Below are 27,478 nucleotides of genomic sequence, written 5' to 3' on the forward strand. Positions count from 1 at the left end.
CTGGGCCTGTCAGGAGGTAGAGGGCAAGGAGAGGGAGAGCATTAGGACAAATACCTAATGTATGCAGGGCTTAAAACCTAGATGATGGGTTGATGTGTGCAGCAAACCACCATGGCACATGTTTACCTATGTAACAAACCTGTATCCCAGAACTTAAAGCATAATAAATAAATTGAAAAAACGGAAATAAAATATGTAAAACATTTTTAAAAGATAAGAAAGATCAATGAGAGAAAAGGGACAAAGAGGAGGTATTTACTTTACCAGTTCAGTATTATACTGCACAACCATAGTCACAAAGACAGTTAAATATTGACATTTACCAAAAAAATGGAACAGACAAGAAAGCTCAAGAAAATATCCAAGTATTTGTGGAAGCTTGATGTGTAAGAAAGGTGGCATCACAAATGAATGTGGAAAGAATTCAATGTTTAGCAGAGTATACTGGGAAAATCCCCTCTACATATGAAAACAATAAAATCAGAGCTCTGCTTTTCACCATATAGAAATGTGAACTAACAGATGCACTGAAGGCCTAAATGTAAAAGCAGAAACTATAGAGTAATGGAAGCTATAGAACATCTTTGTGACCAAGAGGTAGGAAAGTACTTCTTAAATAAAATGCCAAAATTGTAAACCATTCTATATTTTGAGGATTTACTTACCAAAAATCAAAGATTTCTGTTCAACCAAGAATATCATGGAAAACACAAAGAAACCACAGACGAAATGACATACGAGAAACATATATGTGCAAGTCTAAGTACAACAAAGATTAATTTCTAGGATAAATATGTAACTCCTATGAAACAGGGACATGATAGAAAATCCATCAAAAGTAAAGGATATAAACAGATAATTCATAGAAAATAACATGTGAATTTTTAATATTCCTATGAAGAGATGTTCAAAATGTACTAGGAATCAAGGAAATGCATGTTAAAACAATGAAATTCTCTTTTATGCCCAACAGAGCAGCAAATACTAGAAAACTGAATTACACTAAGTAATAAACAATATACAAACGAACAGGAACCTTCACACATTGCTGGCAGGATTGAATTGGTACAGCTAGCCAATACTGGAAAAAAACATGGCAATTTTGGAAAAAACATTGGAAATATTTCCAATATCAAAAAAAATATGGGAAAAAATAAGGCAGTATTTCATGAAATTAAAACAAAATTGAAACTGGATACCTTAGTAGTAGTAAAATGTACAAATGCATATTCCTATAACTTAGAAAATTGTGTGAAATTCTCTCAGGTACATAAAAGGAAGGAATTTTTTATGGGTGAAGTTGGAGGAAAAATCTGATGTCCATTTCTTGGGGAACAGACAAGGAAGAAGTGATAAGTGCATACTATGAGTACATTAGAAGCAATAAATTAAATGAGCACATAACATCAAGGACAAATCATGAAGTAAGAAATCAGACATGGCATCTAGCACAATACTAGCAATACAAATCCAAAACATGTATAAAGCAATACTACATGCTCCCTAAGAATATGTAAATATATAAATATCTAAGAACACAGATTAAATGTATTAGATAGAATAAGTGCCTGTCACAACAACTAACATTTATTGAACATTTATTGAAATGCTCAGCCCTGTTTTAAATATACTAACTAATGTACTAAAGTAATTCTCAAAATGTTTATCATTTTTATCCCTATTATATAAGGTAAATGGGCCACAGAGAGGTTGATATAGCAAGTGGGTGGCAGATGTGGAATTCAAGCATAGGCAATCTGACTCCAGAGCCTGTGCTCTTTACTTCCCCTATGTTCTCTATGGAGAGGAGACAAAAACTCAAGACGGTAAATGAGAATAGTATGCAATGAATAAACAGTTAACCCCCACACCTGAGATCTGCAAAAGGAAACAAAGTCTTCAATTACAAGATCTCCTTGTTACTCACAACACCAAGTCAAGTGCTTATATAAAATGATCAGGTAGGTTATCAAATATTTGGCCCTTTCTTGTTCTAAAATTTTGAAATCCTAATAATTGACTTTACATTTTCTATGATAGAAGATCCAATCAGATACAGTATAACTGTGAAAAAAAGAAAATATATTATTTTTCACTTTTCTACGGCAATCTCAATATTATATCATAGAAATTAATTCCTAACACAAAGTAGGCACTTTCAACAGGTAGGTAATGATTTTAAGTTCTAGATTTGGGCAAACAAAGAAACTGGTAGCTGTGTTTATACACATAATACTAATACCTCTAGCTAAACTAGCAGATTATTAGGGGGGAAATATTGTAACTTTAGACCGTGAGGCAAGTATTGCAGGAATTATATTATCATAACAGCCATGATATTTACAGTGAAATAAAAACAAAATAAAACACAAAGTAATCTTACAGTAGAACGCTTCCAGAAATGAATAACTTCAGTGGTATTTGTTGCAGGATGAAGTAAAAAGTAGTACTTCCATTCATCCCAGTCTACTGTCATTGACCCATCACTATCCATGCTGAAATTTTAAAAAAGAAAAACAGTGCTTATAACATTTATGTCAAAGTTAGTACCACTATAAAAATAAATAATTCTTTTTTTTTTTTTTTTTTTTTTTTTGAGACGGAGTTTCGCTCTTGTTACCCAGGCTGGAGTGCAATGGCGCGATCTCGGCTCACCGCAACCTCCGCCTCCTGAGTTCAGGCAATTCCCCTGCCTCAGCCTCCTGAGTAGCTGGGACTACAGACACGCGCCACCATGCCCAGCTAATTTTTTTGTAGTTTTAGTAGAGACGGGGTTTCACCGTGTTGACCAGAATGGTCTCGATCTCTTGACCTTGTGATCCACCCGCCTCGGCCTCCCAAAGTGCTGGGATTACAGGCTTGAGCCACCGCGCCCGGCCCAAAAATAAATAATTCTTAAATATTTATTTTGGGAGCCACTCCTTTGGACTTCATTGAAATTACTGTATTTTCGTATTGTTATTTCAATGGACTTTATTTTTTAAAGCAGTTATAGGTTTTCAGAAAATTTGAGACAATAACACAAAGACTCCGATACATCCCCACACTTAGTGTCCCCTATTGGTAACACTTCACATTATTATGGTACATTTGTTATAATTAATGAATAATTATTGCTACATTATTATTCACTAAAGTCCACATTTTATTCAGAGTTTCTTAGTTTTTAACTAGTGTCCTCTTTTTGTTTCAGGATCCCAGCTGAAATAGCACATTCTATTTAGTCATCACATTTCCTTAGGCTCCTCTTGGCTATGATAGTTTCTCTCTCCTTGTTTTTGATAACCTCGACAGCTTCAAAGAGTGCCGATGGGGTAATTGGCCCTCTAGTGGAATTTATTCCATAATGCTTTTAAATTATTTATGTACTTGTATGTATTTCTCTCATATTTTCCTATAACACTCAGCATTCAATAAATATCTGTTGGATGAATGAATAAATGGATGAAAAGTGAATAATACTGATTGAGGGGTAATTTTATACCTTTTGGCTCTTCAAGTATTATTTTTACTTCTGATCTTCTTCTCCCTATTTGTAGCTTTTTAATCAACTTTAAAACAACCTTTTATTTATGAATTTAAAAAGAAGACTCACTTTTTACAGTGGAAAATTTAGAATTCACTTAATTTTTAAGCATCTCAAAAATTTTTAAGAAGCATCAGAAGTTGTTTCATTGTGTCTAAAAGGTGGAATTAGTGAAATGCTTTTTAAATAGCATTATTGTAAATAAAAATTCTAAGAAACAAATTCTATTCTGCCAACAAAAAGATTAGTACAATTTCCAGTTCTAGCCAAGACAAAATAGTGGCTACAGAACTTAGATTGCACTGTAAGCCAAGCTGAAAGTGGACACAATATATGAAACAACTGTTTTCAGGCATTGGTCTACAAACAGGACAGGGCTATGATACTTGTGAGAAGAAAAACTGATGAGTTGAGCTCCCCTTTCATTCTCATGTCTGGCTCAGGACACTGCAAATTGTAGCATAGACAAGTAGGAGCCTAAAGAAAGAACAGGTGAATAGAATAAACAAAGATTGGAGCTCAGGGCTGCTGAGAGGGCAGGAATTTGCAGGGCAAATTTTGGAGGGTGTTCCAGAAACTATACAGGTAACCCTTCGAATCTTTGGCTGAATACTAAGCTACCCTTGACTCCATCGGCCTGACAAAAATAGGTACTGAAGGACTGTGAGTTTGTAGAAATTCAGTAGCTGAGCAATACTGAAGTTCAAAAAAGAAAGCAAAGTTGAGAGCGGGGGCAAGAAACATTACATACAGGGGGAACTGAGAAAAGCAGCCACTGACATCAAAGTCAGTTCTTGATAGCAGACTTTTTTTTTTTTTTTTTTTTGAGATGGAGATTGCTCAAGCGATTCTCCTTCAGCCTCCTGAGTAGCTGGGATTACAGGTGCCTGCCACCACGCCTGGCTAATTTTTGTATTTTTAGTAGAGATGAGGTTTCACCATGTTGGCCAGGCTGGTTTCAAACTCCTGACCTCAGGTGATCCACCTGCCTTAGCCTCCCAAAATGCTGGGATTACAGGTATGAGCCACCATGCCTGGCTGACAGCAGACACCTTTAGCGATAACTTCAAAGTGCTCAAAGAAAAAAAAACTGTCATCCTAGAATGCAATTGCAATAAAAGTAACCTTCAAAAATAAAGGTGATATAAAGAATTTTCAAGGAAACAAAATAATCACTACAAAATTCACCTGTGGGCGATGTGCACTATTTCAATCTGCTTTGTCTTATGACACTACATTGTAATTATCTGGAAGAATTATCTACTCTAATAGATTGAAACCCTCAAGTGGGGACTTTGGCTTGTTCATAATTGCATCTTCTGTAGCTAGAGCTATGACTGGTGTTTATATGAGTTCTATAAATAAACTTTGAATAAATCATTGCTATCAGTAATTCATAATTTATCTAAGAGTATGATTCAGGAGTGTATTTCCAATTTTCCAAAAACAGTATAGCAACATATAATTTTGTGAGTAATGGCTTATAAAATACCACTTGTCATATCAATAAAAAAAATCCAGAGATTGACAAAGCTCTCAAGTTTCTATCAAACTTGTCCTATCTGTTCTTTTTTTAAAAAAAGCTTTTTTTTTAAATTTTAAGAAACCTTATTTCTTGTTTAATTGCTTATGAATAGAAAACATATTCTGTATAATTCCAGTTCTTTTTAATCTTTCACATTTCCTTTAAGATCCAATGTATGGGCAATTCTTATAAATGTCCTATGTGTGCTTTAAGAAACACATATTCTTCAGTTTTCAAGTACAATATTCTATGTATGTTTGCTAGGTAATGGTTGGTGATGGTATTGGTATATTTTATCTTTAATGATATTTACCATCTGCTTGTTATATTAAATACTGAGAAATCTGAGTTAAACTCTCTTACTCTAATCATTGACTTATCTATTCTTCCTTGTACTTTCATTAATTCTTGATTTATAGATTTGGGGCTATATTATTAGATCTATACAAATTTAGAATTGTATATTCTGGGTAAATAAAATCCCTAATCATTATAAAATGCCCCTTTTTATTTTTGTAATGTTTTGGTTTTTCATCCTTTTTCTTCTAACACTTCCATTTACTTAAAAATATGCCTCTTGTAACAGTATGTAATTAGAGTTTGTCCACAGCAACAGCCAAAACCAGATTTACACTGTCAAAGACTTAAAATATTCTGTCAGATAGAAGATACAGATTAATACGATACATTTCATGTTAAGACATGAAAAATAGAATCACAAAACAAGAAAGAAATAAGAAACTATAAGGAATTATCAAACATATTTGAAAAAGAACCAAATGATATAAACTTCTATAAATAAAATTTTTAATAAACTCAATAGAATGGTCAAGTGAAGAAAAGAGATGAAAAGAGGAATTGAAGATATATTTGAAGGACTTACCAAGAATGACACACAGAAAAGAAAGTAGAAAATATTTTTAAGACTACGAAAATGAAGGGAAAGTTATGTTTTAAAATATAAAGTTTGAGAATTATCCAAAACTGTTGTAAGACATGAACACATAATTTCAAGAAGTACAACACTGATGTTGAGGAAATATCATTAAAAAAAGAAAGAAAGTCAGGCCTATTCACTAGATGAAAGCCACAGAACCCCAAAGACAAAAGGGTGATCATTAGAGAACACAGAAAAGACAGATCCCCTACCAAGGATCAATAAAAAGACTAGCCCAATCCTCCATCTAATAGTGGAATTAAAAGCAGTAGAATAATGTCTCAAAGTTCTGAGAAAAAATAATTGTGAAACTAAAACCGTGTATCTACAAAATTTCTTTTCCAGAACAAAAGTGAAATACACATGCTTTCAGATGCTCAACAACTAGGAGTTAAGTGCCAAAATAGTTCCACTAAAAGAACTTCCAAAGGACGTAGTTTATGAAGAAAAATCCTGGATGAGTAGTGTGGGATGCAAGTAAGAATGGTGAGTAAATAAGATGCTAAATATAAATACATCAAACAAGTTTTCTGTATAAAACAACAATTGCAATACCTATTTGTTCACTTTAAAAACAGAACAAAACAGCATATAAATTAGGAGAGGGGTAACTGGTAAAAGTGTTCTAAACTCTATTGTTTGAAGACAGTGTACAGATTTTGTTTAACTTTAGCCTTTACATTAAACTTGTATGGTAAAATTTCAAGCGTAACTACTAACAAGAAACAAAGTATATAAATCCAAACCACTGAAACAATGAATAAGGAAAAAAGAGAAAAATTTTATTAAAAAGAAAGGAAAAAGAGAAGTCTATAAATACTGTAAATCAGTATTATAATCAATCCAATTTCATTCAGTCTCTTACAGAGAATATAAAAAGAAAGACTACTCCACAAGGCATTCCATGAGGGCATTGTAACCTAAGAAACAAAATCAGATTAGGACTCTGGAGAAAAGAAAAGAACAAGAAATCTCAGCCACAAACATAAATGTAAAAGCTATGAACAAAATTTTAGCAAATTGAATCCACCACAATATTTTAAAGTTGTGTTGATCCTAGGAATGTAAAGATGAATTAGCAAAGAGAAAAAAATCTATAACTTAATTCACCATATTAACAGATTTTTAAAAGATATATATTATCTCACAAATTTAAACCCATTTATAATTTTTAAAAGTCTCTTGACAAAATAGGAACTTTTTTTTATTGCATTTTAGGTTTTGGGGTACATGTGAAGAACATGCAAGATTGTTGCATAGGTACACACATGGCAGTGTGATTTGCTGCCTTCCTCCCCTTCACCTATATCTGGCATTTCTCCCCATGCTATCTCTCCCCTCCTCCACACCACCCATCCCTCCCACATTTCCCCCCAACAGACCCCAGTGTGTAGTGCTCCCCTCCCTGTGTCCATGTGTTCTCATTGTACAACACCCGCCTATGAGTGAGAACATGCAGTGTTTGATTTTCTGCTCTTGTGTCAGTTTGCTGAGAAGGATGGTTTCCAGGTTCATCCATGTCCCTACAAAGGACACGAACTCATCGTTTTTGATGGCTGCATAATATTCCATGGTGTATATGTACCACATTTTCCCTGTCCAGTCTATCATCGATGGGCATCTGGGTTGATTCCAGGTCTTTGCTATTGTAAACAGTGCTGCAATGAACATTCGTGTGCATGTGTCCTTATAGTAGAATGATTTATAATCCTTTGGTTATATACGCAGTAATGGGATTGCTGGGTCAAATGGAATTTCTATTTCTAGGTCCTTAAGGAATCCCCACACTGTCTTCCACAATGGTTGAACTAATTTATACTCCCACCAACAGTGTAAAAGTGTTCCTAAAATAGGAACATTTTAACATGACGAAGATGATAAACCACTTGTAATGGTAAAATATTTGAAGTATTCCCTTTAAGATCCAGAAAGAAACATAATGCCCATCATTACCAAATATTTTTATTCAACATCATTACAGCAAGAATAGAAAAACTAATTAATCAAAGGTATAAGGATTGGAAAGAGAGAAATAAAGCCATCAGAATTCAAAGTATTATTTTCAAGTAGTATGTTACATGGTAATTTCACCTTCTGTCCCCTCCACTTCCCCACACCACAATTTATCTGGTTCTTCTCAAGCTATAAACACATCTTCATCCTTGTTAAAAACTCGAAGATCACAGCTTGAGGCTGTTTAAAGTCACAGATACCATCAAACATGTCATTCTAACCCAGTTTGAATCATTTCTATGCAGAGAGTATATCAAGCACTAGACACTTGGCAGCATTATGGGCAAATCCAAGCTGTTGTAACTTAAGAGATGAGCTAGCTGAAAGAGCGTTTGAAAACCCATGTACACCTCCAGAGGATCCTAGAGTTAACTTAAGTGCTCACTTCACAGTTCTTCCTCTCAAGCCCAGGGAAGTCTGAGAATGAACATACTACTGTTAAGTTTTGTGATTTGCAGGGACAAGAGACAATGGCAGATTAAGGTTAAGTAAAAGGATCCAGACAACATAAGGTTTTCTTTTCATCTCCACCTTCCTCTACTTTCCCCTCTCTCCTGGCCTTTTAAAACGTCTCCTTAGGATAAATTGTCTCTTTCCTTTATTGAAAAGCATAATGGTTTCAACCCTGGAATCCCTTCTTCAAAAGAAATCATCCTGAAAATTTAAGATATAAAACAAATGAATGCAGAACTGTTTGGTTCAAGGAATAGCTGGAAGCCAGAAACTCATTCTGATCGTCTCCCCCTTCCTTCTCCCACAAATACACAAAGGTCACCCTTAAGAACAGTTTGAAAAACCATTACACTGGTAATATGTGTGATTTCATTTGCTTAAATGGTCAACCTAGGGAATGACTTTGCAAGTTGCTCTTAAAGGGATAGATTCCAAGTAAGGTAGAATTAAGCAAATACAGCAAGCAGGTTTATTCACCAAGTTATAGAACAAGGGGTGAAATTCCACATCTATAGCAATTAGTTCCTAACATCAAGTATAAAACACAAGAAAAAATTATTAAAATTAATGACAAGAACTGACCTGCTCAGAATTGTTTTTGCCTGGACTTCAGAAATATGCATACCCAAAGATTTCAAAGCAGCAATTATTTCTGAGGCATCTATTACTCCTTGAAGAATGAAAAAATGTCAGGTTAAAGTATCTGAAAAGACAATAAGGCAAAATATACTTAGAATGTAAAAGGCTTTAAAATCCCATATGTTTTTGACGTATAATCCCATATCCACAAGTCAAAGCCTAAAAAACTCTTTGGAAAATTGGTACCATAGTTCATTTGGTGGCAAAATCTACTTTAAACTCATATTAGGTTAACTTTAGTCAATTACTTATCTAATTTATGTGAATATTCATGTTTCACTGCAGAAGTATTCATGCTGATAATTGTATGGTGATGCTCCATACTCCACTTGGAGTATTACGTAATACATCATATATGTACTGCATTACTTTTCCAAAATCCAAATGTTAAATTTCAAAACACATGTGGCCCCAGGCATTTCCAAATGAGACTGTAGGTCTATAACAGATTCTTGACTGTCTATAACAGATTCTTGACTACTATACCTACTTGGAAAGAATTGAAAAAGTAAATTCTGAAGATTTGATCCACAGGCATGAAAATAAGCCCAGTCAATGTTTTTTAAGGTAAGCTTTAAAATAAACAATTTACTGAAAACACAACACCAAACTCTTTTAACATACCATACACTATGTTAAATAACTCAAATCAACTAATATATTTAAGCCTACTGTGCATTTTACAGTCAATGTTGAATTTTGTGAAGGGTAAATTAAGTAGTCCATATTCTCCTCAAACTCTGAAACACAAATCTAATCCTATCACTCTCCATGTCCAAAGAAACTTTGATTCCTCCCTTGTGCAAAGTGAATAGTTGAAGATATCCAATATTTTTAAATATAAGGACAACATTTTCATGTAAAAATAAATTAACTTTAGTGTCTCGTAGTTGAAAATACTTAATGTCAAAAAGCTGCTATAAATTTAGTCACATTTTTCATTTGTATTTACAAACCATAGCTGCCTAGGCATACCTTTATATACTCATATATATATAAGATATTACTTATTTGGCCAGTAGACAAAGCCCTTTATTCATCTGTAGAATTTCAGACTCTTGCCAATAACTAAAGGCCTCCAGTATTTCCAAGCACTACAGAATGTAATTTATTGGTCTATTAACCTAGAAATCAAAGTTTCTTTAATAGGGGAGGTAGTATCCTCTGCCTTATGTACCATTATAATCTTCAGATACTATACTCTTCAAGTTAATAATTTTTAAAATTTGAAAACCTACTATGTAAATCACTATACTAAATGTCAAGGAATCTATAAATTAGTAAACACCCCCAAGGAACTTACCAATTTATATAGATGCACCAATTTCTTTAAAAATAATTACTGCTAAATGCATGTTAATAGAAGAGCTATGAATAAACTGCAATAGAAGAGTAAATAAAGGAGTAAATAACAAGAGTCACAAATGAGGCACTATAAAGGATGGACAAGAGACCACCAAGGAAACAAAAAGCATTTTAATAATAGGTGCAGTAAGAGCAAGATACACATCTTTATTTACCTAACAGTTATTGCAAGCTTACATATGATATTAGAAATAAGTAGAGTAAATACCTGCAGAAGAAGGATAGTGATATGGAGCAGGTACAAAAGGAATGTTTCTGAGTTGCTTCAAATAATCTACTTCTTAGTCTAATACTGTTTTCATGCTATGTATTTGCCTTGTGAAAATTCATGGAGTTTACATTTATCATTTATTTACATATTTTGCAGTATATGTTATATGTCAATGAAATCTTCCACAAAAAATCAGTAAGTCGGGGCAAAACTGGAAATGTCATTTAACCAGCTCTAACCTTGTCTGGTACTTTCCCCACTATGCCTTTGTTTAAGCTATTGTTTCTGATCAAGAAACCTTTCTTTTCATTTCTGTGTGTATATTAACCCAGAACAAATCTTCATTGTGTCCAGGCACAATTAAGTTCTCCTCAAGTCACTTTTATAACAATGATCGTAGTCTATCTTGTGTATAGCTATGTATGTCTTTTCTTACTCCACCCAAAACTGTGTTTTTGAAGACTTTTGTTAACGTTCTTCCTAGTGCACTAGCTCACATATAATGCTCAAATACTGTTTGCTTAATTGACTAAAATATGTAAAGTAATCCTCACCTAAAAGAACCTAGAATTCAGACAAACATGTACTAAAAAAACTGTAATATAATCAAGGTCTACAGGCTTAAAGGGACATTCAAAGTTGTCTTTAATCATACGCAGGAAGCTTTCACAGAGAAGATGGAATTGAACTGAATAATAATATTTAGATAGATGGAAGGGAGGACTGCAATCATTCCAACAATGTAATTCCAGGGAGAAATGCAAATTATTACATTTCTGTACCAGTGACTATTGCTAAGTTACAAACCACCCCAAAATTTAGTGGCTTACAAAAAACATATTTAATCATGAATATCCAATCTGAGTTTGGTTCAACTTGTTGGTTCAATTGGTTGGTTCTTCTTCTGGTCTTATCTTGGTCATTCATGTAAATTTAATCAACTGCTGGTTCAACTGCAGCTGGCCAAGATGATTTCAATCACATGTCTGTCATCTCAGATGAGAATAGAGAACAGTTATGGACTAATTGGGTAACCCTCTCCATGTGATCTCTTTAGCTGGGTAGCTATGATAGCAGCAGGAGGCAGACAAATACCCAGGCAGAAAGGGGCAAGTTCCCGGTGAAACTCAACCATCAAACCAAAGACAGCCTAAAGTCTGAAAACTGAGCTACCAGAGTCCATGACTGAAGCAAGAACTTCCTCAATGCCTTTTAGTCAATCAAATGATGCTTTTTCCAGGCCTGCCCATGGATCAATCAGCATACATTCCCCTATTCTGAGTCTATGAAAACCCCAGACTCAGCTACACATTGTACTGCCCACTTTCAGGCCTGCTCTCACACAGAGGGCCACCTGCTCTTGGGTCCCCTCTCTGCTGAGAGCTTTCCTCCTGTCACTCAATAAAATTCTACCTGCCTTGCCCATGCTCCAATGGCCACATAACCTCATTCTTCTTGGTTATGGGACAAGAACCCAGAGCCTGCTGAAAAGTGGGAACAAAAAGGGCTATACCACTTTCTCGGCCAGCTTGCCAAGTTGTGGGCAGTGAAACGCTCCCATTTGCTGGACTACAGGAATGAAGAGCAACAACGCTTCTTGGGACCCAGACTCTGGAATTCCCCAAGATAGAACTATAACACTGTAGCCCTCCTGTCCTCTTCCAGCACTGGGCTGCCACCCCACATGATGGGAAGCAATGGCAGCAGGGCTGGGCCAGCCCAGGAGCTACAGCTGGAGCAGGATGGTGGGACCAAACAAGCTATGAAAGGCTCCCAGTTGCCGAAGTGTGTGGATGGCAGGAACAAATGATCTGTAACACAAACAAACTGTAACGTTTCCTGGGGGGCTCAGTGCTCAGGACTCCCTGACCAAAATGTGGTAACACTTCTTGGGGCTCTGCAGCTGCTGTCATCTCTGAGTTGTCAAGTGCTACTGCATCCCCCCTCATCCAATCACCAATTCTCAAAGCAGAAGCCATTCAAGGCAGCATGCCTGGACCAGTCATGGGCTGAGCGCAGAGCCAGCAGGTGTGAGATCCAGGCCAGCAGTATAAGCCAAATGCAGCCTGCCAGCCCAAGTGGGTGGAACAAGCCCAGTGAGCACAAGCAAAACTTGGACAAAGGCGCCATCAGCCACAAAGGTTTCCAGCTGGTGAAGATGCACCAAAAGAATCCTATGTCAGCTAGACTTCTTTTCTGGGGCTTACAGTGTTCAAGACATAGCACTCAAGAAGACAAGCCCCAACGTGCAAGTACTTATATCAAGATTTGCCCATGTCCCAATGGCTAAAGCAAATCAAATGGCCAACCCCAGGTCAGTGTGGAACATGGCAACACAAGGGCATGAATCCTAGGAGGTGGAGTTCATTGGGATAGCCAGTGTAAGCAAAATTATTTAACCTTCCTAACATTTAGAGTTCTCAACTATAAAATGTAGCTGCTGTAGCGATTTTGTGAGATAAAAATAAAACATGGAGGTTAAATAGATAGAACAAATATGGCAAGTAGGAGAGTCCAATAAATGTTAGTTCCTTTTCCTACATTTCTTCAATCCCCAGAACGCTCCATCCAAAAAAACCTTAATGATGAAATTACATTTAATAATTACTTCATTCCCATATTTGCAACAGCATTCCATGGACATTTTGGCTGCAGGGAGCAGGGGCTCAGATGCTTTCTTGGTGAGTAACATGGTTTGGCTTCTGTCCACACCAAATCTCACCTTGAATTGTAATAATTCCCACATGTCACGGGCAGGGCCAGGTGAAGATAATTGGATCATGAGGGCACTTTCCCCCATACTGTTCTCATGATAGTGAATAAGTCTCATGAGATCTGATGGTTTTATAAATGGGAGTTCCCCTGCACAAGCTCTCTTGCCTGATACCACGTAAGATAACTTTGCCCCTCATTCATCTTCAGAAATGATTTGGGGGCCTCCTTAGCTATGTGGAACTGTGACTCCATTAAACCTCTTTCCTGTATAAATTACCCAGTCTCAAGTATGTCTATTAGCAGCATAAGAACAGACTGATACAGTGAGAGAAGTTAAAAGGTCAGTTCACATGGGGCCTTGCAGGCTTCTAACTAGTGAATTTAATAGTACACCAGCCCACATGCATCCACTTGCCTCCACTGATTGGCATAAGGCCTGGAAATCCTTCTAAGCAATTAAGTAGGGGCATTAAAAACGGAACCTTTTCTACTACTACTATTTAACACATATAAACATGTGATGAACTGGGAGAGTCCCGAGAGGAACAATAGTGTCTGAAAGGACCAGAGGGAAGAATATTAAATAAAGTGAAAATGCTTACAATATAACATTAGAAGAAAAAAGGAAGATACCAAGCTATACACACAGTGTGACTGTGATTGCATTTAAAGAGAAAGGGAGGCAGAAAGAAAAAATTCTAGAAGGAAATATAAAAATGTATCAAAATGTTAAAACTGATCTTTAGATAGCAGGGTTACAAGTAACTTTTACTTTCTTTCAGGACTTTTTTGTGTTTTCTAACTTTCCTGCAACCAATATATTTTTATAATCATCACAGAAGTAACAAATGTCACTGTTTAATTACCATAATAGTTTCAGCTTGTATATTGCAAAAAAAAAAAAAGGAAAGGACTACTCACCAAGCAAAGAAATTTTAAATTTAGAAGTCATAGCCTTCTCAAAAATTATTGTATTAAAAAGATGGTAACCACATAGGAATTATAGTACTAATAAATATAGTTTATGTATTATTCTTAGAAATTTAAAAATTAGTGCTAGACAACTAGTAGAAATAATCCAATATTTGATAGTAGGAGTAAATTAAAGGCTACTAAAATACTAAAAGTGCCCTTTAGACTAACAATTATATTCATATTAAGTTAACTGTAGTTAAAAAACACATACCATCATCATTTTTGTCCAGACTATTAAATGCCAGCTTCATTTTCTTCTCATGGTCTTGAAGATACTGCATAAATTCTCTGAAGTCCAACACTGCATCATCGTTGGTATCTCCAGCCTTAAAAATTACCTACAAAAAAGAAGAAACTAATTGCACAGATGTACCATAAGTAAAGCCACTATACCATGCTAACATGTACACATTTCAAGTATCGAAACTGTGATTTCCATAAGCATCCATTATTCTAGGTTTTCAGTAACATCTGCAAGGCTCAGTATATTAAGTGATTTTAAAATTTGTGTAATAGTAGATTAAGTAGTCACAATGCCATTTCAAATAATTATAAATCTATTATTAGTAAGTATTTACCTGAAGTAAACAATTAATGCCAGCTACATCAAAGGGATAATGATACTTAGATACATAGTCTTTGCCATTGGAGACCTGAAAAATCTGTTAACTAAATGAGGTAAAGTAAGTGGAATTCCAGTATGTCCCTCAGCATAATGGTTTGAGACCTAGCCTTATAAAGTGTGAGGGTATATTCAAGTCTTATTGGAGCCTTTTGCTTTTTTAAATAAAAATTTATAACAGTTTTTTTATAGAACAAGGGAAACATTTATTTAAAATACTTAACTGTCTAATACTTATAGTAAAGGATTCTTACAAGGAAGAATAAATGATTTTATGATAAAATTAGTATAAGAAATATCCACATGGGGGATTTCTTGGTAGTGTAAAAACACCATACATCTGAAATGACCATTTGCATATAAGAGCTTCCAATGATGCTTCTGTGCACAATGATTAAAAAATTCAACACAAACAGAATCCAAAATATACAATTAATGCAAGCTATCCACAAATAGCCCAATAATCAATGATGAGGAAACACTGGAGCAGGATTAGTTCCACTGTGGCTGAAGTTACACATAGTAAGATTGACTTGTATCAATGGCTCTGAGATGGCCTTTATGAAGTCAGTACATAAAAGCTATTCTCTCCTTATCCAGTAAGCTTCACAGACTGTAAAACTCCACCAGTAATGCACTTTGATACTAGGGTCATTGCCAAAGCAACATGTAGTGTTTACAGCAGCCATGGCAAGTTGCTAAAGTCATCAGTGCCACTCAGTCCAGCATCTGTTTCCAAGAGGCTCATGATGGCAGCCATTGCTGCTTCATCATTACTGGGACTACTTGATCCTTGGTCATTGTCAATCATGTCTATACCTATGTGGGGGTTCTCACCAAGAATAGAAGGACTATCAGAATGTGGATAACCTGGGTTCTCCTGAGCCTGGCCTGATAGAGGCCACTGGAAGGAATGTCTGGAGTCCTTCCATTTAAAATCTTCTTGCCTCCTGGAGAAGAGGCATCAGTGGGAGGTGTACTCGTGATGTTCAATGGGCTGGAGCCACAGCTAGAAGGCGACAACCGTCTTATCCTGTGGATTTCCATGATTTCCTTAGCAATCATTTGGCCTATTTTTCCTGCCCCAGCCCGGGGTCCCCCTGGAATCCCCAGAACAGTAGGGTGAGTCCCCCTCTTGGGCCACCTTCTTCAGAGGGCAGCATGCTGTCCATGCTGTTTGGGGGATGCTGTGAGCTGAAGGTAGGTTGGGTCCTCACCTTCCAGGATGTTGGCTAAAACAACAGTGTTAGCTGAGGCAATGTATTCTATTTGCTTGGTCCAAGGCTTCATGAATCTGAGCCATCGACTCCATAGTGTGATGAAAGAACCATCTTTGATTTTAAATTTATAGTAATTAGTTGTAATCTTTTCTCTCATCTGTAAATCTTGCCTATGACATTCTGCAACATGTCCTATGTCATCTTGGTGAAAATATTCGTAACATGATGTGCCTAGAAGTTCTTGTGGTAAATATGCCAAAATAGCCATTGCCCTCTGGTCTACAAAAACAAACTTCCCATCTATTGCGTGCTGAGAAACATATTCCATAGATTTCACCCTGATTTCCCCCATTGACCGGTTGTGGAACTACAGGAGAATGCAGTCATCCAATTGTGACCAGGCAGCTGAGGTTACACCCCTCGTTGTCTGGTTGTCTGGCTTTGTCTTCATCCAGCCCCATCTTTGTGGGTGGCCAGCTTTTCAAATAGCCTGTGCTGTGGGTTGTGCAGAAACTTTTTTGATCTTTTTTCTTTGAGCAGGTAGAGGGGGAGTCTTTGTCTTCAACCCTTACCGAAGGCCTGTTACACTTCATCCTATACAAGAAAGAACGTCATGCTCCAGAACATGATTGAGATGGCCCAGGGGTTATATCTGTTTTAACTGGAAGTCCAGTTTTTGCATCTATGAGCTGCTCCTGGGGTGCGGTGTCCGAGGAGGAGAGTTGCTCCTTGACTTTGGCGATATCTTTAGGATACAGGTAGTCAAACAAACTCTGACCAATCAGATCATTCTGGCTGTAGCTGAGGATCTTGAAGACAGACTCTGAGACAAAGAGTATCTTCCCTCGGTCACATCCTACCACAAACGAAAATCCATCTGCTGCCCTGAGAATGAGGTGCTTCAATTTATCGTCTGATAGAAAAGTTGGTTTGTAGTTTGCTTCTGTATATGGATTGGTGGCACCTCTTAATGTTTTCATGTGCTGAACAGCCATCCTCAGCACAGTAAGTTTATCTAATTTCCTGAACATTGCATTGCATGTTGGTACCAAAGAGGCCAATTCATCTATAAAACTGTTCATTTTATCCTGACGCCACTTTTCAATCTGTGAGCTTCCCTTGCATTTTTTATTCTTTCTTGGCGTTCTGTGTATTTTAACCTTCCATGAGGGTCATCTTTGTCTGTGTCCATGCTTTCTATATTAATCATAGCATCTCGGAGTGGGCATCTTACCTCCAGCTATTGTGCTCCCCAAATTCAACATGTAATCAGTGAAGCTGCCTTTCCATTTGCAGTTGCAATCCACACCACTGGTACCAAGAGAGCTGGACAGCAGGTCAGTGGGGCCCCGGGACATGAAATCACTGATGGTTGAAGAAATGTTCATTCTCTGGTCTGCCACTGGATGATCTGAAGTTACAGCTCTTACACTGAAGATCCAGCTTGGGAAGAGTTAGGGGCCTCTGGACTTGTTGGTCACCTCAAAGTGATTTTCATGTTTTATAATTTCTTTTCAAGCAGTTAGCTTCTTCCAAAACCAATGAAGGCCTAGGATTCCACACTGGAAAAGTTAAGCTTGGGTCCAAACGTATGCACTCTAGCCAGCACCGCTGTGGTTCACAGGGAGCATCCGTGCCCACGCCAGCACTTGGATCCCACAGCGGCGGCAGCAGTGAGTCCGGTGCAGTTAAACAGACACCTCCGTCACTGACCTACTTCCTGCCTTCCAAAAGAGTAATAATATTTTTAATGCATATCATATATATTTTCAGGAAACTCCTACTTCTAGACCATGTCTTTTTCATCTTTGGGCCATCAATACCTAGCATAAAGTATGGCATACATAAGCCCTTAATACATTTTTATTGAATTAAAAAATAAACACTGTAAGCACCTGTCCATGTCTGACTAGGTGAGGTGCTAGGGATTAAAAGACAGGATGATACAGTCTCTGCCCTGAAGGAAGTTACAGACCAGTAGAAACCATGCATATAACCAAAGACAATGTGTTAGCTGACATATAGGGAATGTATTCAAGGTACAGTGAGGTTTGGGAAGATTCAGGAGAGTCTTTACAGAGGAAGAGTGCTTGAGCTGAGGCTTGCAAAGAAAAAATAGCGGGACAAATAAATGAGACAGGATATTCCAGGAATATGTGACACTATTTTCAAAGAGGCAGAATATATGATAATTACAAAAACATAATAGTAACAGCTAATATTTATTGAGCACTTCGAAGCTTTTTATATGAATGAATTCATTTAATCATCATAACAGTCCTTTGCCCAGTTTGCTAAGGAGAAAATGCAAGAGAAAAAAAGCAGAACATAAGGCAGGCAAGATAGAGATCATGAAAGATTTACATGACACAAAAAAGGATTTCAAATTAATTTTGCAGGAATTTCCCAATGAGTGGAGTACATATGGTGTACATGTGAAAATAGTTAAATAACACTAAATTACACTGTGAGGAAGTTATTCCTATTCCAATTTTCTTTCAATTCTCTGATTACATCATGGAGAACATATCAATTTTGTGCTAAAAAGCCTCAATACTGGCAACTTCTGAGAGAAAAAGTCAGATTATAAGCCTCAGGCTCACCTTCATCAGACAATATAGACAATCCCCAATTTACGACAGTTTGACTTATGTTTCTCAACTTTACATTGGGTTTCTTCGAGTATTAAATGCATTTTGACTTATAATATTTTAACTTATGATGGGTTTATCAGGACACAACCCACTGTAAGTTGAGGAGCAATCTGTATAAGATTAGCCAGAATGTAATAATACTAATTTGTTTTCAATTTGTTTATTTTATGCTTACTTGTAATCTACTCATTTTCCATTTATGGCAATGATAAGTTTTTATTTTAAAATAAATTTCTTAAGCATATCAGCAAGATGGTGGAATAGGAAATCTCATGCTCCACTTCCTGTCACAGAAAGTTCAACTAGCAACTATACACAGACCAGACTATCTTTTTATAAACTCCAATACTTGCCAACAAGCCTGAGATGTCTGTGTGGTCCAAAGAACTGAATGAAAACTGAATATAAGAATAAGAACAATTATCTGTCTTTGGCCATACCACCAGCCTCTCCGTAAGTCAACACAACATTAGACAAATGATTTTTCTGGGCCTAGAGTTGCTACAGGGGAAAGGAAGGCCAGAAACAGTCATCCAGCTTCCCTAGCATTTTGAGATTCTTCTCAGGAAGCCCACTCCAGTCTCATCTCATAGAGAACAATAAGGAAAATGGCATGGTTTGACCACTGGAGTCAGGTAGAAACAAAGAAAGGAGGCAGAGGTCATAGTACCAGCACCATGAATCTTGGTGGTATCTCTGTGTTCCTGCCAGCTGTGGAATCCAAAGAAACCAGCAAATTTCATAGCCCACAATGCTAAGCTAGTAACTTTCAGAAACACAGTGGGTAGCAGGTTGTGTCCCAAGACAGATAGTCTTCATGCCTAGCCTCAGAGGCTCCCAGTGACCCCAACCAGGCATGGAGATGCCCATCTCTACCCATTTCAAAGAAGCAAAGGGACAAGACCAGCTGCTTGATGATGTAAGTCAAGCAGCAGCTATAACCTACCAAAAGCCCATCCCATGGCTTCACCCTAACAGGGAAACAATCCTCAATCATGTTCTTTGAAGGAGCATTGCCCCTGGTCCCACCTATCATAAGCAGCAACTCTGCCTAAACTCAGAGGACAGCTTATGGTCCTGCACAACTAAAGAAACCAAATAGTGAAATTGTTTATTAAGGGAATATACTGTGATTGACCTGACCAGAAGATATCACAGTACTGCCTGATAGCAGAGCCCAGCCAGTAATCTCATCAGATGGTGCAGCCCAGCCAGTATCTGATACCAGATGTTGACGTCAGATGATATGAGAGCAAAAGCAGCATCCCAGCCAACTAGAGAACCCATAAGAAGCTCTGCCTGCTGGGGTCATCACCAGCTGGTCCTTCCAGAATCACAGGATGGACTAAATAGTGAAGATCTATTCCTGTCTCAAAACAAACTTAAAGAACAGAAGAGGGGCTGTTTTGCAAATGTGCAGATAAAAATGCAAGAACACAAGGATTACAAAAAAGCAAGGAATCATAACACCTACAAAAGAGACTGATAAAGTGCCAATGATAGACCCCCAAAGAAGAGGAGATCTATGAAATTACTGACAAATAATTTAAAATAATCCTCTAAAAGATCAATACAGGAGTATACAAATATAAATTTAATGAAATTTGGCAAAACAATGCACAAAGTGAGAAGCTCAACAATGAAATAAAAACGTTAAAAAGAATCAAGTAGAAATCCTAGAGATGAAGAGTACAATGACTGGACTGAAAAATTCAGTAAAAATTTTTAACAACAGGCTCGATCTTTCTTCTGATGGAATCAATGGGCCAGAAAATAGAAAATTTGAAATTATCCAGTCAGAGACGCAAAAAGACAAATACTGAAAAAGAATGAAGAAAACCTACAGGAACTATAGGGCACCATCAAAAGATCAAACCTTTGCGTAATAGGAATTACAGAAAGAGATAAAGGGCAAGAACACATATTTGAAGATACATTGCCTAAAGACTTCCTTAATCTAGGGATAGATGCCAACATCTAGGTATAGGAAACACAGGGATATTTAATCAAATTCAACTCAAAGAAGAGTTCACCAAGAAACACAATAATCAAATCACCAAAAATCAAAGACAACACATTCTGAGAGCAGCAAAAGATAAGAAACACATCATGTAAAAAGGAGTGCCAATACAACTATCAGTGAATTTCTCAGCAGAATCCCTAGAGGCCAGGAGACAGTGGGATGATAAATTGGCACATAAATTGAAATTATTTTGGAAAACAAAAGAGAGTGGGGATAGCTAAACATATAAGACAAAATAGACTTAAAGTCAAAAATTGTAAAAAGAGACAAAGTAAGACATTATGTAATGATACAGGATTCAATTCATCAAGAGAACAGAACAGCTGTAAATACGTAATTCCCCAATACCACACCATAATTTATAAAATATAGGATCTGGAGGGAGAGACAGATTGCAATATGGTAATACTTGGGAGCATCAATACTCAAGTTTGAACAATGGATATCTCATCTAGACAAAATATTAATAAGGAAATATTGGACTTGAACAACACTTTCAAACAAAGGAACTTAACAGACAAATATAAAACCTTTCATCCAATAGAAACAGAATACACATTCTTCTCAAGGGCACACAGAACATTTTCCAAGATAGATCATTAGGTCACAAAACAAGCCTCAGCAAATGTAAGAGGACTGAAATAGTTTCAAATCTCTTTTGACCACAATGCCATGAAACCAGAAGTAAATAGCAACAGGAATTTTGGAAAATTCACAGATATATGGAAATTAAACAAGATGCCCTGAACAACAAATGAGTCAATGAAGAAATTAAAATAAACATTTTTTAAATATCTTGAAACCAACTAAAATGGAAATACAATATACCAAAACCTGTGGGATATGGCAAAAGCAGTTCTAACAGTAAAATTTGCAGCAATAAATGCCTAGATTAAAGAAAAGAAGAAACATCTCAAGTAAATAACCTAATGTTACACCTAAAGGAACTAGAAAAAAAACAAGTTTGTTAGTGCAAAGTCAGCAAAAGAGAAGAAATATTAAAAATCAAAGCAGAAATAAATGAAAGACCAGCCAGGGTGGCTCACACCTATAATCCTAGCACTTTGGGAGGATAAGCGGGCAGATCACTTGAGATCAGGAGTGTGAGAACAGCCTGCCCAACATAGTAAAACCCTGTCTCTACTAAAAATACAAAAACTACCTAGTGTGGTGGCACACACCTCTCATCCCAGCTAGTCAGGAGGCTGAGGCAGGCAAATCACTTGAACCCAGGAGGTAGAGGTTGTACTGAGCTGAGATCACACCACTATCCACCACTTTCCCTCTGATGCATCACTAATTACTTTAAACCTGAGAGATTAAACTCTCCAAGCAAAAGGTAGAGATTAGCAGAATGAACAAGAAAACAGGATCCAACTATCTGCTGTTTACAAGAAACTCACTAAAGATCCAAGGACACAAATATGTTAAAAGGATAAAAAATATATTCCATGAAAATGGTAACCAAAAGAGACCAGTGATAACTATATTAATATGAGATAAAACAGACTTTAAATTTAAAAAATTATGCGACAAAGGACATTATATAATGATAAAAGTTTTGATACATCAAGAAGATACAGTAATACAAATGTTCTTTGCACATAATAACAGGCCATCAAAAGATGTGAAGCAAAAATTGGCAGAATAGAAGGGACTAGTAGTTAGTTCTATAGTATCAGTTGAATAATTCAATACCCCACACTGAACAATGAATAGAACAACCAGACTAAACATAAGTAAGGAAACAGAGAATTTAAACAACACAATAAACCATCTAGATCTAACAGGCATATACAGAATATACTATGCAACAGAAAAAAAAATACACACTCTTCTTGGGCACACAAGACATTCTCCAGGAAAGATCATATTCTAGGTCACAAAACAAGTCTTAATAAATTTTAAGAGTGAAATCATACCGAGTATCTTTTCTGATCACAGTGCAATGTAACTAGAAATCAATGACAAAATGAAAACTGAAAAATTCATAAATAGGTAGAATATGTAATATAGCACACTCTTGAAAAACCAAGTCAAAGAAAAAATAGAAAACAATATATATTTTTTTCCATTTATTTTATTGCATTGTAGGTTTTGGGGTACATGCGAAGAGCATGCAAGATTGTTGCATAGGTATACACGTGGCAGTGTGATTTGCTGCCTTCCTCCCCGTCACCTACATCTGGCATCTCTCCCCTTGCTATCTCTCCCCAACTCACCTCCCACCGTCCCTCCCCAATTCCCCCCAACTGACCCCAGTGTGTAGTGCTCCCCTCTCTGTGTCCATGTGTTCTCATTGTTCAACGCCTGCCTATAAGTGAGAACATGCGGTGTTTGATCTTCTGCTCTTCTGTCAGTTTGCTGAGAATGATGGTTTCCAGGTTCATCCATGTCCCTACAAAGGACACAAACTCATCGGAAAACAATATATTTAGACAAATGAAATCAAAAGTACAAGATACCAAAACTTATGAGATATGGCAAAAAGCTGACCTAGAGGAAAGTTTGCAGAGATAAATGCTTACATTTAAAAAAAGAAATAAGATCTCAAATCAGCAACTTAACTTTACAACTTAAGAAACTAAAAAAAGAAAGCAAATTAAACCCAAAACTAGCAGAAAAGCAAAAATAAAGATTACAACAGATATAGATAAATGAAAAAAGAAATATAATAGACAAGAACAACTAAATCACAAGTTAGTTCTTCAAAAAGATCAACAAAATTGGCAAAACTTTAGGTGGATGGACTAAGAAAAAAGAAAGAAACAAGACTCAAATTACTAATATCAGAAATCAAAGTGGGGACATTACTACTGATTCTATGGTTATAAAAAGGATTATAACAGAGTACTATATACTATATGCCAACAAATTGTATACCCTAGATAAAATGGAAAATTCCTAGAAACACAAAACCTACCAAGACTAAACTACAAAGAAATAGAAAATCTGAAGAGGTCTGTAACTAATGAGAAGGTTGAATCAGTAATCAAGAATATCCCAATTAAAAAAAAAAAAAAAAAAAGCCCGGGATCTGATAGCTTCACTGCTAAATTCTACAAAGCATTTACAAACTAACCCTAATCCTTCTCAAACATTTTCAAATAAAATTTTAAAATTTGATTCATCCTATGAGGCCAGCATTACCCCCAATACCAAAGCCATACAAAGACACTATAAGAAAATTACAGACCAATATCTCTCATGAACACTGATACAAGAATCCTCCAGAAAATGATAGCAAACTGAATTTATTAGATTTAAAAGGTTGTCCACCATGATCGAGTGATATTTATTCCTGGAATATAAGGATGGTTCAACATTTTAAAAAATCAATCAGTGTAATACATCACACTAACAGAATGATGGCAAAGAACATTAACATTGCAATCGATGCAGTAAAAGCATTTGACAAAAGTCAACACCCTTTCATGATAAAAGCCCTCAACAAACTAGGAACACAAGAAAACTATCCTCAATAGGATAAAAATCTTATGTGAAAAACCTACAATTAATATCATACACAATAGTGAAAGACTAAAAGATTTTCTCTAAGATTAGAAATAGGCAAGTATGCCCACTTTCACCACTTCTATTCAGAGTAGTACTGGAAGTTCTAGTCAGAGCAATTAGGTTAGAAAATGATAAAGCCATCCAATTTGGAAAGCAAGAAGTAAAATTATCCCTTTTTCAGATGATATGACTTTATATGTAGAAAACCCCAATGACTACACACACACACGCATGCATGTGTGCACGTGCGTGCACACACACACACACACAAAGTTAGAATAAACAAAGTCAGCAAAGTGGTAAGATGCAAAGTCAACATACAAAAATCAGTTGCATTTCTATACCCTAACAACAATCAATCCGAAAAGGAACTTAAGATAACAATGCCATTAAAGCACTAAAAGAATAAGGCACTTAGGAATCAACCTAACCAAGGAGGTAAAAGACTTATTTATGCAATGAAATAACACATTTCTGAAAGAAATTACAGAAAACATAAATAAATGGAAAGACATCCCATGTTCATAGACTGAAAGACTTAATATTGTTAAGCTGTCAATACTAACCAAAACAATTTACAGATTCAGCGCAATCCCTATCAAAATCCCAATTATGAATTTGCAGAAGTAGGAAAATCCATACTAAACTTCACATAGAATCTCAACGGACCCCAAATAGTCAAAACAATTCTAAAAAAGAAGAACAAAGCAGGGGGACTCACTTTTTATTTCAAAACTTACTAAAAAACAAGAGTAATTACAACAGAGTGCTACTAACATAAAGACAGACATATAGACCAATGGAATAGAGAGCCAAGAAATGAATTCCTATGCATATGTGGTCAAATAACTTTTGACAACAATACAAAGAACATTCATTTAAAAAAGGACAGTCGTCTTTTAAAAAAGTGAAGCTGGGAAAACTGAGTATCTACAGGCAAAAGAATAACATTGGACCCTTAATTAACACCATATTAAAAAATTAATTCAAAATGGATCCGTGACCTACATGTAACCCTTAAAATTATAAAACTCTTAGAGAAGGCAACATAGGGCAAAAGCTTCTTGACAATGGATTTGGCATTGATTTCTTAGATATGACATCAAAGGTACAGACAACCAAAACATGACAAATTGGACTTCATGAAAATTTAAAACTTTATGCATCAAAAGTAAAAAGGTGACTCATAAAATGGAAGTAAATATTTGCAAATCATATCTATAATAAGGGGTTTATATATGAACTATATAGAAAACTCCTAAAACTCATCAACAAAACCACAAATAACCTAATTTGAAAATGAGCAAAGAACTTGAACATTTCTCCAAAGAAGTTATGCAAATGGCTACTAAGCACATGAAAAGATGCTCAACATCACTATTTATTAGGGAAATGCACATCAAAACTATAATGAAATACCACTTGATACCAATAAAGGTGGCTATTACAAAAAAGAAACAGAAAATAACAAGTGTTGGTGAGGATATGGAGAAACTAGAACACTTTTGCACTGTTAGTGGAAATGTAAAATGATATAGCCACTGTGAAAACCAGTATGGCAGTTTCTCAAAAAATTAAGCATAGAATTACCATACAATTCAGTAATTCCACTTTTATGCATATATCCAAAAGAACTGAAAGTAGGGTCATGAAGAGGCATTTATACATCCATGTTCTTAGCAGCATTATTCACACAATACCTAAAACATGGAAATAGTCCAAGTGTCCATCAACAAATGAACGGATAAACAAATGTAGTATATGATAAAATATTATTCAGCCTTAAATGGGAAGGAAATTCTGAGACATACTACAACATGGATGAACTTGGAGAACATTATGCTAAGTGAAATAAGCCAATCACAAAAATACAAATACTATATGATTCTACTTGTATGAGGTACTTAGCATAGTCAAAATCATAGAGGCAGAGTAGAACAGTGTTTTCCAGGGGCTGAGGAGGGGAGAAGGAGCTATTGTTTGATGCAGTCCAGTGTTCTACCACTGACATATACCCACTGTTTAATGGATATAAAGTTCTAGTTTTGTAAGATGGAAAGAGTTCGGAAAAATAGTGGTAAGGCTGGGCACAGTGGCTCACACCTGTAATCCTAGCACTTTGGAAGGCGGTGGCAGGCAGATTGCTTGAGCCGTGTGGCAGGTTGATGCTGCAATGTGCAGTCATCGTGCTACTGCACTCCAGAATGGGTGACAGAGTGAGACCCTGTCTCAAAAAAAGAAAACAGGTGGTAGTGATAGTTGCACAACAATATAAATGTACTTAATACCATTGAACTACACATTCATAAATGGTTAAAGTGGTCAATTTTGTTATGTGTATTTTGCCACAAAAGAAAAATTAAAAAATAGAATTAACACATGATGAATATTAACAAGTTTCTATAAGACTCCATATATTTCTTAGCAAAAGATAAATACCCAAATAAAAGAATATGTAATGCTTACAAAATTCTTGAGACCTTTCTACTTACTTGCTGTTTTAAAGTTTCTATTAAAAAATAAGGCCAGCCAGGGCAACATAGCAAGACTTCATCTCTAAAAAATTAGCCAGGTGCAGTGGTGGGCACCTGTAATTCCAGAGACTCAGTAGGCTGAGGAAGGAGGATTGCTTGAGCCCAGGAGCCCGAGACTGCAATGAGCTATGATCACCTGGACAACAGGGTGAGACCTTATCTCTGAAAAAGAGGAAGGAAAAAAAAAAAAAGAGGGAAAGAGAGGGATGTGGCCAATAAACCTGATTCAAATAAGGTGACGGTTTCAAACGGGAGGGGAGATGTTTTGACCCTTCTACCATTGAAGCAAATACTTGTCTTACCTGCAAAACTGGCTTCCTGTATCTGGCTTGAAGACTAAAGAAGGAGTCCAGAAGGTTTGGACTTCTAAGAAGAAAAGAAAGAAGAAAGAAAGAAAAGAAAAGAAGAAAAGAAAAGAAAAGAAAAGGAAAAGAAAAGAAAAGAAAAGGAAAAGAAAAAGAAGGAAAGAAAGAAAGGAGAAAGAAAGGGAGGGAGGGGGGGAGGGAAGCAATGAAGGAAGGAAAGAGAGAAATCTCACAGACAAAGAGCT

At 36.2% G+C, this 27,478-nt stretch overlaps 1 pseudogene; it reads right to left on the minus strand.

Annotated features, from left to right (window-relative positions):
• Positions 1-7,934: 7,934 nt before the first annotated feature.
• LOC116545761 lies at positions 7,935-20,415 on the minus strand (annotated as a pseudogene).
• Between the last annotated feature and the right edge of the window lie 7,063 nt (positions 20,416-27,478).

This window comes from Sapajus apella, unplaced genomic scaffold (genome assembly GCF_009761245.1).
Source record: "Sapajus apella isolate SASKATOON/1434 unplaced genomic scaffold, GSC_monkey_1.0 scaffold364, whole genome shotgun sequence".
NCBI classification, from domain to species: domain Eukaryota; kingdom Metazoa; phylum Chordata; class Mammalia; order Primates; family Cebidae; genus Sapajus; species Sapajus apella.